Source organism: Oncorhynchus mykiss, chromosome 4, assembly GCF_057628025.1.
Source record: "Oncorhynchus mykiss isolate SJ-2025 chromosome 4, ASM5762802v1, whole genome shotgun sequence".
Taxonomy (NCBI): Eukaryota; Metazoa; Chordata; class Actinopteri; order Salmoniformes; family Salmonidae; genus Oncorhynchus; species Oncorhynchus mykiss.
In genome coordinates, this window is record NC_143025.1 from 33072389 (window position 1) to 33085432 (window position 13044).

Below are 13044 nucleotides of genomic sequence, written 5' to 3' on the forward strand. Positions count from 1 at the left end.
CGGGATGGAGGAGGAGTTCAGATCCGTCTTGACATTTCTAGCGCCACAACTGTCGTAGGATGGGGAACTCGGAGACAGATGTGAATACCTCCGGAGACAAGCTTTAAAGAGCATTAAACAAATACATTTTGGAACACAAACCAAAGGGTGTCACGTGTGCATTTTCCTGAACACTGCCGTGGCGGGAAGCCTTCTTTAAATGTCTTTTGATGTTGATAGGCTATAATGCAGCCTTCTTGTTTGAACATTGTGAAACACTGCCGGAACACATGGGATCGGGATTTGGAATGGAATCCCATCTGACGCATCGATATTCCAGCTCCATTTCTAAATAGTTTAATAAATATCCCACTCTCTCCGACTCTAAAATGTTATTACTCGGAAGCATTACGGGAAGAGTAATTTACCCGCTGCCTCCTAGGAGCACAGAGGAAGGAAGGAGAGTTTAGTCATGTCAGAATGGCATTTGATATGGAGGGCTTGTGATAAAAGAAATTCAGACTTGAAAGATGTCCCTAAAAACTGATTCAACCGTAAGACAAGAGTGCTCATTTAGCTTTAAACACCGATGTCTAAATCACTTGACGAAACATCCGCCCTTCACTCCACGTCAGCTATTGTTTATCTATGACCGTTGTTGAACATTGAGAAATGCATCTACTGTACTTCGAGTCCAGACTCCTTCTGAGTCTCTGTAAAAGCCTTGGACCAGTCAGCAGTCAGTGAGAAAAGGTCATTCAGCTTATTACTGCTCGTTCGGCTAAAGGTGATTTCACGCCGCTGACATCTAATATACTTTCCTCTCCCATCTTTGACTGCTCCAGAACAATTTGCACGTCGAAACTTTGCTCTCGTTGTCTTTGAAGTCGACATGCTGCACATTGTGCCAAAACGTGCCTTAACACAAAAACCAAGTAGCTGATTTGGTTCTTTGTGCATATGACATATGTGACGATCAATAAAACACGCCGGCACACGATAGCCAATCAGCGCTATGAAACTGAAACATAACAACCATTGCCTTACCTTATAACAGGGGCTGATATTGTCAATGAATCATAACATATTGTATGAGATTTCCAAATGGATGTAAGGCCTCAAAAGTTACCTATATTTTGCAGACAATGGGAAGTGGGTTGTTGGCTTGTTGGCTTTCTAGGTGTTCATGGAATCCATGTTATCTGTGTTACTTCAACATTGTGTGACATACCAAGGATAAATCATGGCAAGGTGAAGAATGGAGGAGATTGGAGGAGAGGGTAACAACACTAGAGAAGGAGAAACACCTCAGGATATGGGAAATAAAGGTCAACACATTGAAACTGTTAGACGTTAGACTCTTTTACAACATGTCTGAATCAGATGTATTACATTTGCAATATAAGTGTAGTATTGTTGTACATATAATAATAATAATAATAATAATAATAACAGTAGTAATAATAATAATAATAATATATGCCATTTAGCAGCAGACACTTGTATCCAAAGCGACTTACCGTCATGCGTGCATAAATCTATATTTTTTTACTACGGCCGGTGCTCTTCTATAAATGTGTTCATGAGATGTATTACATTTGTGTAACACACCTTTTTACTTGTCATCTAGCTAAATGTATAACATACCTTTTTATTTAATTTGTTGTTTACATAACTCCAACTATGTGAACACAAAATCATAATTTCTCCCATGCAGCCAGCCCATGTAGTTATGAGTGTAACTGATGTTCTTCTAAATTAGAGTTAATTGTGATGTTAACACTGCTGCTGTGCTGCTGTGGGTATGAAGCATAACAGCACAGCGAGTCTGTTCTGTCATCTCTGCCCTACTCTAATGAATACTGAGATGCTCCACTTGCCAGGAGAGAGGATTGGAGGGGAGGGGTGAATGTGTGTGTGTGTGTGTGTGTGTGTGTGCGTGTGCGTGTGCGCGTGTGTGTGTGCGTGTGTGTGTGTGTGTGTTTTAGCTGTTTGAGAGCACAGCAAATCTGTCCACAACACTAACGATCAGCCTAATTGAATCCCACTAATTAGCCACCACGTATATATCTGCCTGATGGATCCTCCACTGGTTCCAGATCTGCCACCAGAAACACGGAGCTGTTCGCTTTCAGAGACTGCATTCCAAATGGCACCCTATTCCATATATAGTGCACTACTTTTGGGCTAATAGGGCTCTGGTCAAAAGTACTATACTATGTAGCGAATAGGGTGCCATTTTGGACTCCTCCAGAGCCTTCCCTCACTGGCTGGCTGAGACATCTTAAAGTGCAAAAACATTTCCCCCCACAGGCTCCTCTGACCATGTTGGCGTCCTGATATAGGTTAAGGGAAAAAGCCTCTCATGGTTATGAGAGAGAGCAGGCCTAGTGTAATTTAAATTCTGATGACATTTACTGTCGGAGAGTATTAGAGCCAGGGCATCCTACTCCTGCTTGGTCTTACTCAGCATCAGCAGGCCCGGGGCTCAGGAGAAAAGAGGAAGACGCTCTGCTTACTGTAGCTACTTCTCCAAGATGGCCTTGAGTCTATGGTGGTGTGGAGGAGATCTAGAGCCTTATACCCTCATACCACTAATGCCCAACCCACCCAGCCCAGAGGTTGCCACACCAACATGGAGGGATAGCCTGGTGGAATGTCATGTACACAGGTTTTGTGCATCCCAAAAGTCACCCTATTCCCTATTTAGTGCCCCACATGGCCCTGGTCAAAAGGGTATCATTTGGATCGCAGGCCATTGTGCCCTCAGAGCCACGTTAGACACCTTCAGACTGCATTCAAGAGGATGTGCCCTCCTCTCCCCTCCTCTCGACCTGTCTTTCCATAAGAGGGAAAGACCCCAGACTTGCTTTCCACATCATTTATAAATAGCCGGGACCTGGGTGTTGCTGGGAAATATAATCTAGGCTAAGCTGGCAGCACCAGAGGAAGGGACAGTGTGCTGTAATGTCTTTGTACTAAGATTCATCTGAGCCTCGGAGAGTGCATAGGGTTGTGTAGATCTGATTTTGATTGTGCGTGTGTGCGTGTGTGTGTGTGTGTGTGTGTGTGTGTGTGTGTGTGTGTGTGTGTGTGTGTGTGTGTGTGTGTGTGTGTGTGTGTGTGTGTGTGTGTGTGTGTGTGTGTGTGTGTGTGCGTGTGCGTGCGTGCGTGCGTGTGTGTGTGCGTGCGTGTTGGTGTGTTCTCTATGTGCTATGTGCTATTTAATGTGTGTGCATGTGCATTTAACTGTTGAGTAAAAGTGTATTGGACAAGGTCTGAGCTCAGAGAAGCTCCTAGCAATAACACGACCTTGGATGACTAATACAACCCCAATCATCAGCCATCAGACAGGACTAAAGGGCTAGCAACCTGGGGGACAATCACAACCTGCTTAAAATGTAACAAAGATGAATTAGGCAACTTAATTGTGCATGGCTAATGCACTGGAGAGTATAGTGATGTTATATGGAGATATCCCTTATGTTTTCCTGCAGTTAACTGAATTATTTAAAAGCAGAAAATGTATACACATGAACAACTAAAAAAGCACACAAATAAGCAGTACATGTTCATAAGCATAGAGGTCTATAACAAAAAATATATACATCCCTTTTTAACATTACACTGACAACGGCTTAAAGGCCCCGCTTTCCAGTTTTTTTATTATATTGTACAGCAGCTAATAAAGCTAACACTATAATAGTGTGACATTTTTTTATTATTATTATTTCCTGATAGTTGCTGGTTGAAAATAAAATCCACACGGGACTTTCTAATCAGCAGGTTTTGTATGGGTGAAATGTTGGCTTGCCTGGTGACATGACCCGGTGGTATGCGTTAGTAAACCAATAACAAACCTCTCTGCCAATAACAGTTTGTTTTCAGATTACATATCCCTCCCATTAGGCCTCTCCACCGATTTGGTGCCTTTCCTCTCCCCACTTAGACCACACTCACCAAAATTCTTACTTAAATAGCTACAAGTGTTTTTGTTTCTTTTTGACAATTTTAGTTGACAACTATTGTAGTAAGGTACTTAATTGTAACCCAGAAATAATTTGATATTGAGATACAAACAGCTGCATTGGGCATTTAACTGATCATTTATAAAATACTGAGATTCAACATTAATTGAAAAGTTGTAATTATTGCAAGTATAATATTGGCACTGCATGTTTGCCCATACACCCTGTCCTAAATAGAGGATTAAAGCATAACATAGCCTTTAGAAACCTAGGTTGTAGCTGTGACAGGTCCCTGAGAAACATACACAGACTGCTTGCAACACATGTCATATATCATAGCTTCAACATGTAGCCCCAGTCCACTACTACCTGCAAGCTACAAATGTGCACTTCTCTTGCCATTTCTGCAAAAAGCGGAGACAGGGGAAGGAAGGTTGTAAAAACCACAAGCCAAATATCTCTGCATTTAGTCTATTGATCTACCACTTCCCAACCTTAGAAAAATACACAAGTATAATAAATTCCTACATTCTGTAATTAAAAAACATCATATCAACATATTTCCTCCTCTGAATACCCAGGAGCACTTTGAACAACAGAACATATGTAATATCCAATTAGCTCTCACAGTCTCACTGTCACACCCTGATCTGTTTCACCTGTCGTTGTGATTGTCTCCACCCACCTCCAGGTGTCGCCCATCTTCCCCATTATTCCCCTGTGTATTTATACCTGTGTTCTCTGTTTGTCTGTTGCCAGGTAATTTTGTTCATTCAGACCTATCAGCGGTTTCCCCCTTGCTCCTGTCCTGTCTATAGTGCCTGTTTCCTAGTTTTCACCTTTCTGCCTGCCCTGACCCTGAGCCTGCCTACCGTCCTGTACCTTTGCCCCACTACTCTACCAACCTCTGCCTGCCCTGACCCTGAGCCTGTCTACCATCCTGTACCTTTGCCCCACTACTCTGAATTACCGACCTCTGCCTGACCTGACCCTGAGCCTGCCTGCCGTCCAGTACCTTTGCCTACCCGTGTTCGATTTAATAAACTTTTGTTACTTCACATTGTCTTATCTTCAAACCTGATACTCAAGTAGGAATTAGACGTTCTTCCATGTTTCGCAAACATCAAATTTGTGTGCTTAAGGTTAAGTTTAGGCATTAACTCTGAATTGTTAAGGTTAGGGTTAAGTTTAGTCATTAACGCTGAAATCTTAAGGTGAGTCATTAACTCAGAATGGTTAAGGTAATTATTGAGGTTTGGGATAGGCTTAAAATGATAAATCTTAAACAACTTTCTATTGCTGGAGTCGAACTTGCAACCTTTCGAATCAGAGGCAGATTCTTACAAAACTTACTTGAAGGTAACAGTGCTCACTGCTACCCCTAGTGGCCACACTATATCATCTAAATAAGGTGTGTTGTCCAAATATAAATTCTAAAATATGAATACTGCAAGTTGCATACAAATATAAAATAGTTAACAACACACACTTTGCTCACTAGTTTTTTTTATACACTGATCATCCCCGCACAGAACCAATTGGGCTGAGGATGGATCAACCCAATCATCAGGGCTGGATGGGTGGTTCTGCCTGGGAGGAATCAAGTGAGTGGAACTACCCAAGTGTATGCATCCCTTTCACTCACTCCTTAGCTGTGTTCCAAATGCACCCTATCCCCTTTATAGAGCACTACTTTTGACCATGACCCAGTGGGCTTCGATCAAAAGTAGCGACCATAGTAGGCAACAGGGTGCCATTTGGGATGCATCCCTGACCTCACCTCAATTTTTCATGATGATGTGGCTAGCCAATTGGTCAGTGTTCAGGGGAGCTAAATATCTTGTTGGTCCTATTGTTTCAGCAGAAGAGCGAGAGTAGAGTCTTGGGTGGAAGAACAGCTGTCATGGCTGAATAGCGAAGCAGCCTTAATACGCTAACGGGGCGAGGATAATTCCCACAATGCAACGTCTCATTTACATGTATATCCGAACATGAGCAATTTTTAGGCCACCGCACAAAATATGAGGAGAGGAGTTGAAGATGTGTTCATTACGTACATTTACTGTAAATGCACATTTTTATGAAGTGAACCCCACCTTGGTGATGTGTGCAGAATTCATTTTAATTGCTCTTTTGAATCAAACATGTATAAAATCAGTCCAGCTGTTCAATGTCATGCTTTTCGTAAATAAATAGCTGCTTACTTTTTCGGGAAAATGTTTATTTTCAGAACACGTGAAAACTTTTATTCTCATAACACATGCTGTTAAATCAGAGAGAGAGAGAGAGAGAGAGAGAGAGGCAGAGGCAGTACACACAGGATCCAGAAGGAGATTGTAGTGCAACATAAAATATGGCCTTTTTTACAACAGCGCTGTTTCCACTCAAAAAAAGTGACGTTAGGATAAAAGAGCCGGCTAAGTGGTATATATTATATTTAGGAAATGCAAACGCATTTTGTTTGGAAGAGTTAGCTAATGGTGACAAATTTGTTGAAGATCATTAAAGGCAGTCTTCTCCTATCTTCTCCTGTCTTCTCTACAATCTATTGCGTTCAAAATGGCACCCTATACCCTAGTGCCCTATAAAGGCAAAAAGGTGACATTTGGGTAGCATTCTCTGTCTGGTTAAATGTGGAAGACATTTCAAATGAATGCATTCAGTTATACAACTGACTAGGTATCCCCCTTTCCCTTTCCTTTCTCTTTCCTCTCAAACTAAGTGTTATACTGGCCATATAAAGAGTTACTATTTCTGCTTTTAATTAAAAGTTTGAGCAACATCTTGATGACAGACAGTCATTATTCCTGGATGATTTTAATCTAATGTTCTCTTCCTTCACCGTGGGAGTAAGATCCCCCATGCTGTGGTCCTCTGTATCTGCAGCCGCCCGAGTCCACAGCCGCCTTAGTCTGCATTCTACCGGCCACCGCAGTGATGTCATCCTCTCCCTGGGTGCTTCTCAAGTTGAAATGGAGGAAATTGGCTCAACTTCACTTGTTGGCATTTTGTGGTCTTTAAAAGAAGAGGGGGTCTCATTAAAACAATATAACCAAGAGACTGGCCTTCAAGTTTCTCCTCCATCATTAGACAGCGTAACAGCAGATAACAGAAACTCAATTAGACATTTGGATAACGCCATGTTGTCAATGTACCTCTGACAGAGCAGCACAGTGTCTAACCTCAGATGGCCACCTTGTAGAACTCTTCACCTTTCGTGTTTTAATGAGGGCTGCGACTGAGGAGAGAGTGAATCAATGATTCAAATAGGACAGTCATTGCTGAGATCTCGCCTATCTATCTCACCATCTAGCCTAATCCTCTTTGCTCCCCCAGTATTTGGCCTTCATTTCATGTGTATTTTATGCCCATAGATGAGATGTGAAGGCATTTACACACAAATACCTCAAATTGGCTAGATAACTCCTTAATTGTTACTGTCTGTTCTGCTTTTTTGGTCTTCCTTTAAAGTTAGTCAAGCGCTCAGGTATAAACTATGTACTGTTAATAAAATACAACACTCACGTCTTGTGTGATACGATGTTTTAATTGAACTGAATGATGTGTTTTGGGTCAGACAGAGCGTGTTGTAATTTCCACACATGGAAAGGTCACATTCACCTTATCTGTGATTTATGTTTCTGGAGGAACTTAGCGAGCTGTAAATACACTGGAAACAGGCAGCTTTAATGTATAGATACGTATTCAAATAAAAAAAAGATTCAGAGAAGTTAGAAAACAAACCGAACAGATCTAGGGTTAGGGTGAGTGGATCGTCAATCTCAGTTAAACCTGAACTAAAGTCTTGCGTAATTGGTCAGATGCTCGATGAAAGTTATGGCTCCATGCGTTTTACGAGAAGAGCTTCACCCTTTCTCTTTGCACGTCACGGGCAGGTCTATGGGCCAAAAATGACCCCTCCCCTTCCAGAATTTGAAAGATGCTAACACCTGTGAAATCGTGATTTGCCCATATAACCAGTGACAAAAAACTCAAGCACTCGAACTAATGCTGAGCGATCTCACGCATCGTGTTGTTTCATGACAGATCTATGGTACCATTTATGTTTACGTAGTCTGTCCATGAGAGATTAGTGGATGGTTAGTTGAAATGTTGTTGACAGTTAGTTGAACATTACTGAGCATCTACAAATGATACATTTGGGACCATCCAAATAAAGTGACACGGTCGGAAAATAGATTCCAAAGATAAGTTCAAGTCTGGCGTAGTTATATTAAGGAGTGGTACACTCTCCAAGATCTCTGCGAGGAGGCCATTTTCACAGAGTGGAGTACTGACTATGCACACAAACAGACGTATGGACAGAGAGCCAAGCAGCTTTCCCTAAACACACTCAAAGGGATGAGTAGCATTCAATGAAGAGAACAAGTGACTTGGTTAACATCAAGCCCCTAGACGCACACACACACTCTAACACATTTGGATTGACCTTTGTTTTGTTGAGGATATCGACAAAAAAACATGAAAACATACAGAGTAGACATGTTCTTAAACTCACCAAAACTACGACTTTGCAGCGAAGTGCAGGTGTAAAAAAAAATGTTTTTTGAAATCCTTAGTCTCTTCAGCTATGGAGAATCGATGAAAACGTCTGCAAGTATGAAAAACAGAAACTTCTGCAAAAAAAAAAAAAAATGAACGTTTACTCCTTTTCAAGTACTGCAGCACTTAAACGTGAGAATTCGTAACCAATCAGAATGTGAATTATACGTTTTGTGTTTGGCTAAGCAGGATTAAATATTAAAGGAAACAACTCAGGTAGGAGTTCGGCCATAAATCACCATCCTCCAGTCCCAAACAGATTTTTTTTTGAAAAGAAGAAGAAAAAGGGAGTGAAAGAGTGAAAAAGTCGAGCCACACATAGCCGTAGCTGTGGTCAGGGGTTTAAGAAATTAGCCATGCTCAACTGGAACGGAAGTACCTCGCCGAGACCGCCACAGAGTAGGCCTCTCTAATCATATGTAACATCTACCTTTGGAACGTAGCAGAGGGAGTTTACAATAAGCTTAACTGCTACTTTTATATTGCGCCCAGCAGGCTTTCCCCACCATGTTGTGCACTTTGAACACTATTTTGTTATTCTAACTTCATAATCCGTCCGGAACTCTCCCGAACCGGTTTCCTTCTAAAACTCTACAGTACATCTTTTCGTCAATATTTTGTAGAATACATGAAATAGCTACTTTTCTCGTTGCTCGTTGTTGTAGTTTTGGTTGTTATAGTCGATAGAAGTCTATCCTTAAAGGCTTATTTTGTATTTTAGGTTTTCATTCTTTACATACAATCTGTTCCCCTCCATTTCGGCCAATTTTCATGACCCCCCCCCCCCCCCCCCCCCCCCCCCCCCATTCCCCCTAAAAATATCTATGAGCTTGAAAATTCAGTTAATTTGTTGGGTACTTACAAAGTACTTTGTGGACGGTGGCGGGAGAGTAAGAGAACATTCAAATGAAGCAAATACCCCTCCTACCAACCCATTTACTATCCCACAAGATATTTTAGTGTCTAGATTAGTTTAATTTGACAGACTCCGTGGTGTGGTCCATTTAGTGGGGGCTGAACCTTCCTGAGTCCTGTTGCGCTGCAACGTTGAAACGTGGGAAGGGAGTTGGAAGGCAGGACGTGAATTAATTTAACTCTGTACGTAATTCTGCCTCAATGGCCTTCTCTGTCCTTGCACGGAGGCTTGAAGAGGAGACACGGAGTCCGATTGCTCAATATTCATCTACATTTTTCCCCTGGATAGACACAATATGGTGGGCTTAATTAACTTCTCTCAAAGGTGAAGCAGTGCGCACCATCTGCTGGGAGACAATCACATTACTATGCCTCTCCCTATAATCCCCTTACTCTATTTAAGCACAGGGCTGTGCAGGCAGGAAGAGAGAGAGAGAGAGAGAGAGAGAGAGAGAGAGAGAGAGAGGGGAAATAGAGAGGGAAAAGAGAGAGAGAGAGAGAGAGAGAGAGAGAGAGAGAGAGAGGGGAAATCGAGAGGGAAAAAAGCGAGAGAGAGAGAGAGAGAGAGAGAGAGAGAGAGAGAGAGAGAGAGAGAGAGGGAGAGAGGGAGAGAGGGGAAATCGGGAGGGAAAAAAGAGAGAGAGAGAGAGACTTCCAAATCATCATATCCAATTCTGAGAAAGCTCGCAAACCTTTAATCTGTAGGAAAATCGCCTGTTGTTTTTTTTCTCCTTCCCCAGAAAATTCTCCAAATTGAACTGCTTGATCTCTCAAAATTGTTGTGTAGCAATTATTTAAAGCCCTTCTCCCATCAAAAATAACTTTTTCTCTCAGAAGGCGTCTTGGTTCTAAGCCCAGCTCAAGAGCAATAACAGATTTGGAAACAAGGAGTTAGCATAGTTAAATATTTTGGATGCCCCATCCAATTGTCCAGAAAAGTGATCTAACCTTAACAAATTTAGATAGCATATCACCACTATGGTGATTTCACCATATAATTTCTGCGAGAACCCACACTTCATTCTTTAATAAATCTCAAGGACCACACATTGCAATCATGGGCCTGGTGAACTTGCCCTGAAGCCGGGTCATTATTTGATCTTTGTGGCTCTTAATCTGATTATGTCATTGTGGAGGTAAACTTCAGACCCAATCTTGTTAGCAGCTGGCTGCGATGGATTTTTTTTCTTCTTGAACTGAGCAGTTCAGCTTCGGCCTTGCTTCTCTTTCAAGATCCTCACCATCACTACTTCAGCTCCTTCTGCTTTTCTTTCCACTGGCCCTTCAAACAAGATATTATCTCCAGGCTCACGCACAGACCCCTCCCTCTTTCTTTCTTTATGATGCCTTAACTAAGCCAAGATAAAGACCGAAAACCCCAAAATCCTGACCCCTTTCTCTCTCTCAAACATTTAGGATTTCTTAAGACGTTCATTCATCTTAATATATTTTATATATTGGGTCATTTATATAATCTGATGGCTTCGTTTGAATAAAGATCTTTCACTCAGTGAAAAGGTAGCGATCGTTCTAAAAATCTTAAAACTCCAAGCAGTTTTGGACCAGTCGTTTGTTGACTGAGTTTGACCGTCGGAGGAGAGGTTAACGCTATAGGTCGAGAGAGGTATGCAGCGTTGCTTCAATTCTTCAAATCTTAAATGAAGAGGGTTGTTTTGTTTTTTTTGCTTTTTCTTTTTTCTCCTTAAATTATGCAAATGCTTTAGATGTGTGGTCCCGCTTAAGACACTCACAGTTTTGCTTGTGGTCTTATTGCGTCATTGAGTGCTTTTACAGTGAATGCACACCACAGTCCAAAGCACAAAAAGTCCCCCTAAAGGCTGAAAAGAGTTCAAAGCATTCAAAAGACAAAAAGGAGTAAGCTGGGATATTTTTTATGTACACTGAAAAGAAGAATAAAATATAAGTTCCCTATTGGCGCCTGTTATGGCAATGGGACCCATATCAAAGCATTATGTTACTACATAAAGGGCACTGCATTTTCTTCTTGCGCACCATATGCAGGGAAGAAATGAGAATAATTTAGACAGGCGGCGATTTTGTTACACAAACCACTGAATGCTCTTTTTGACACACCATTGAGGGAACAAGGAATTCAAAAGAGGTCATATTCGATCAAGTTTTCTGCCTCAGTAGGTTATAATCACTGCCAAAGTATTGAGCACTATATTGAGTAGAGGTTCTAAGGAGGCTAATCAGCAGGTTTTCTCCCTATTATCGCCTCCCGTCCGAGGGTAACAGAGCACAGAAGTTCCCCTTTCCATTGATTATCTGGATGGGAATTTAAATATTAATACACTCCGCGGCCATGCTTGGCACTCTGTTGAGCCCCGCTCCATGGTGAAGCACTCATTCGCCAGATTAAAAAAACACCACTTTTTTTTCTTCTTTTTTTTTTTACACGATCCTGCTCTCTCTTTTCATCGTAGGAGAAGAGGGAAAAAACTTCAAGGGGTAAGTTGAGAGTTGAGAAGGAGAGTTGAGAAGGAGGAGAAAGGGGGCCTGAGTCTCTCAGAGTCTCAGAGTCTCGGCAGTGGAATTCAAAGGCGACACTTTCCTTCAGGCCGGGGTCTGGTCTGGTCTGGTCTGCTAACGATGCAGGAATCACACAGTGGTCATTTAACTGCTGCTGCTGTCTGCCACTGAGACATGGACAGAAGGGAAGATGGAGGGAAGATGGAAGGATGGAGAGAGGTCAATCTATGACAAAGCAAATCCTTTGTGGTATCCTTGCAATAAGACAAATCTATTGAAAATAAGTAACTAGCACACATGTAGTGTGTTTGAAACACTTCACACCATTGCAATACAAGGGATCTACACTGAACACATCTGAGGAAAACCTAGCTGAAGAAGTGTGCTTAAAATGCCTTCCCCACTGCCACTTTTCTTTGAATTGTGTGTACATCAGATCCATGCACCCAGAGAGCCTTGGCCGTTGAACCCCCTGAATGTGAGGGCACATTGGGCACAGCTGCCCTCGGGCATGTTGGTTCCACTGTGGAACACACACACAAAGAAAGCACAGGGACAGCCGTGTTGGCATCAACATTGGTAGGGCTGGTCCTTGGTCAACCCATACACAAGTTGTGGCCCCACTTGACTGGAAAGTGTGAAACCAAATGATGCAGAGAAAATATTGCTTATCTGCCTTGATGGTTACAAATGTAAATACACAGTATCATATTCAAAGTGATTAGAAAGAAAACAAGTTAAACAGAGCTAATTTTAAAAGTTTAGAAATACCCAAATATATGATAGTTAATGTTATTGGAACCAGCACAATTAAAATTTAATTAAATGCATGCAAAAATGTATATTTTCTTCAAGTTCCTTGGTGTCCACATCACTAACAAACACACCAAGACAGTCGTGAAGAGGGCACGACAAAGCCTATTCCCCCTCAGGAAACTATAAAGATTTGGCATGGGTCCTCAGATCCTCAAAAGGTTCTACAGCTGCAACATCGAGAGCATCCTGGTTGCATCACTGCCTGGCATGGCAACTGCTCGGCCTCCGACCGCAAGGCACTAAAGAGGGCAGTGCGCACGGCCCAGTACATCACTGGGGCTAAGCTGCTTGCCATCCAGGACCTCTACAC

At 42.0% G+C, this 13044-nt stretch overlaps 1 long non-coding RNA gene across 1 annotated transcript; it reads right to left on the reverse strand.

Moving 5' to 3' along the window:
- Nucleotides 1-6151: 6151 nt before the first annotated feature.
- LOC110520953 (uncharacterized) lies at nucleotides 6152-8747 on the reverse strand. The gene is made up of 3 exons (XR_002473061.3): nucleotides 8467-8747; nucleotides 7103-7185; nucleotides 6152-6962 (listed from the first exon to the last, which is right to left on the reverse strand). It is a non-coding gene; the product is annotated as an uncharacterized LOC110520953 (long non-coding RNA).
- Between the last annotated feature and the right edge of the window lie 4297 nt (nucleotides 8748-13044).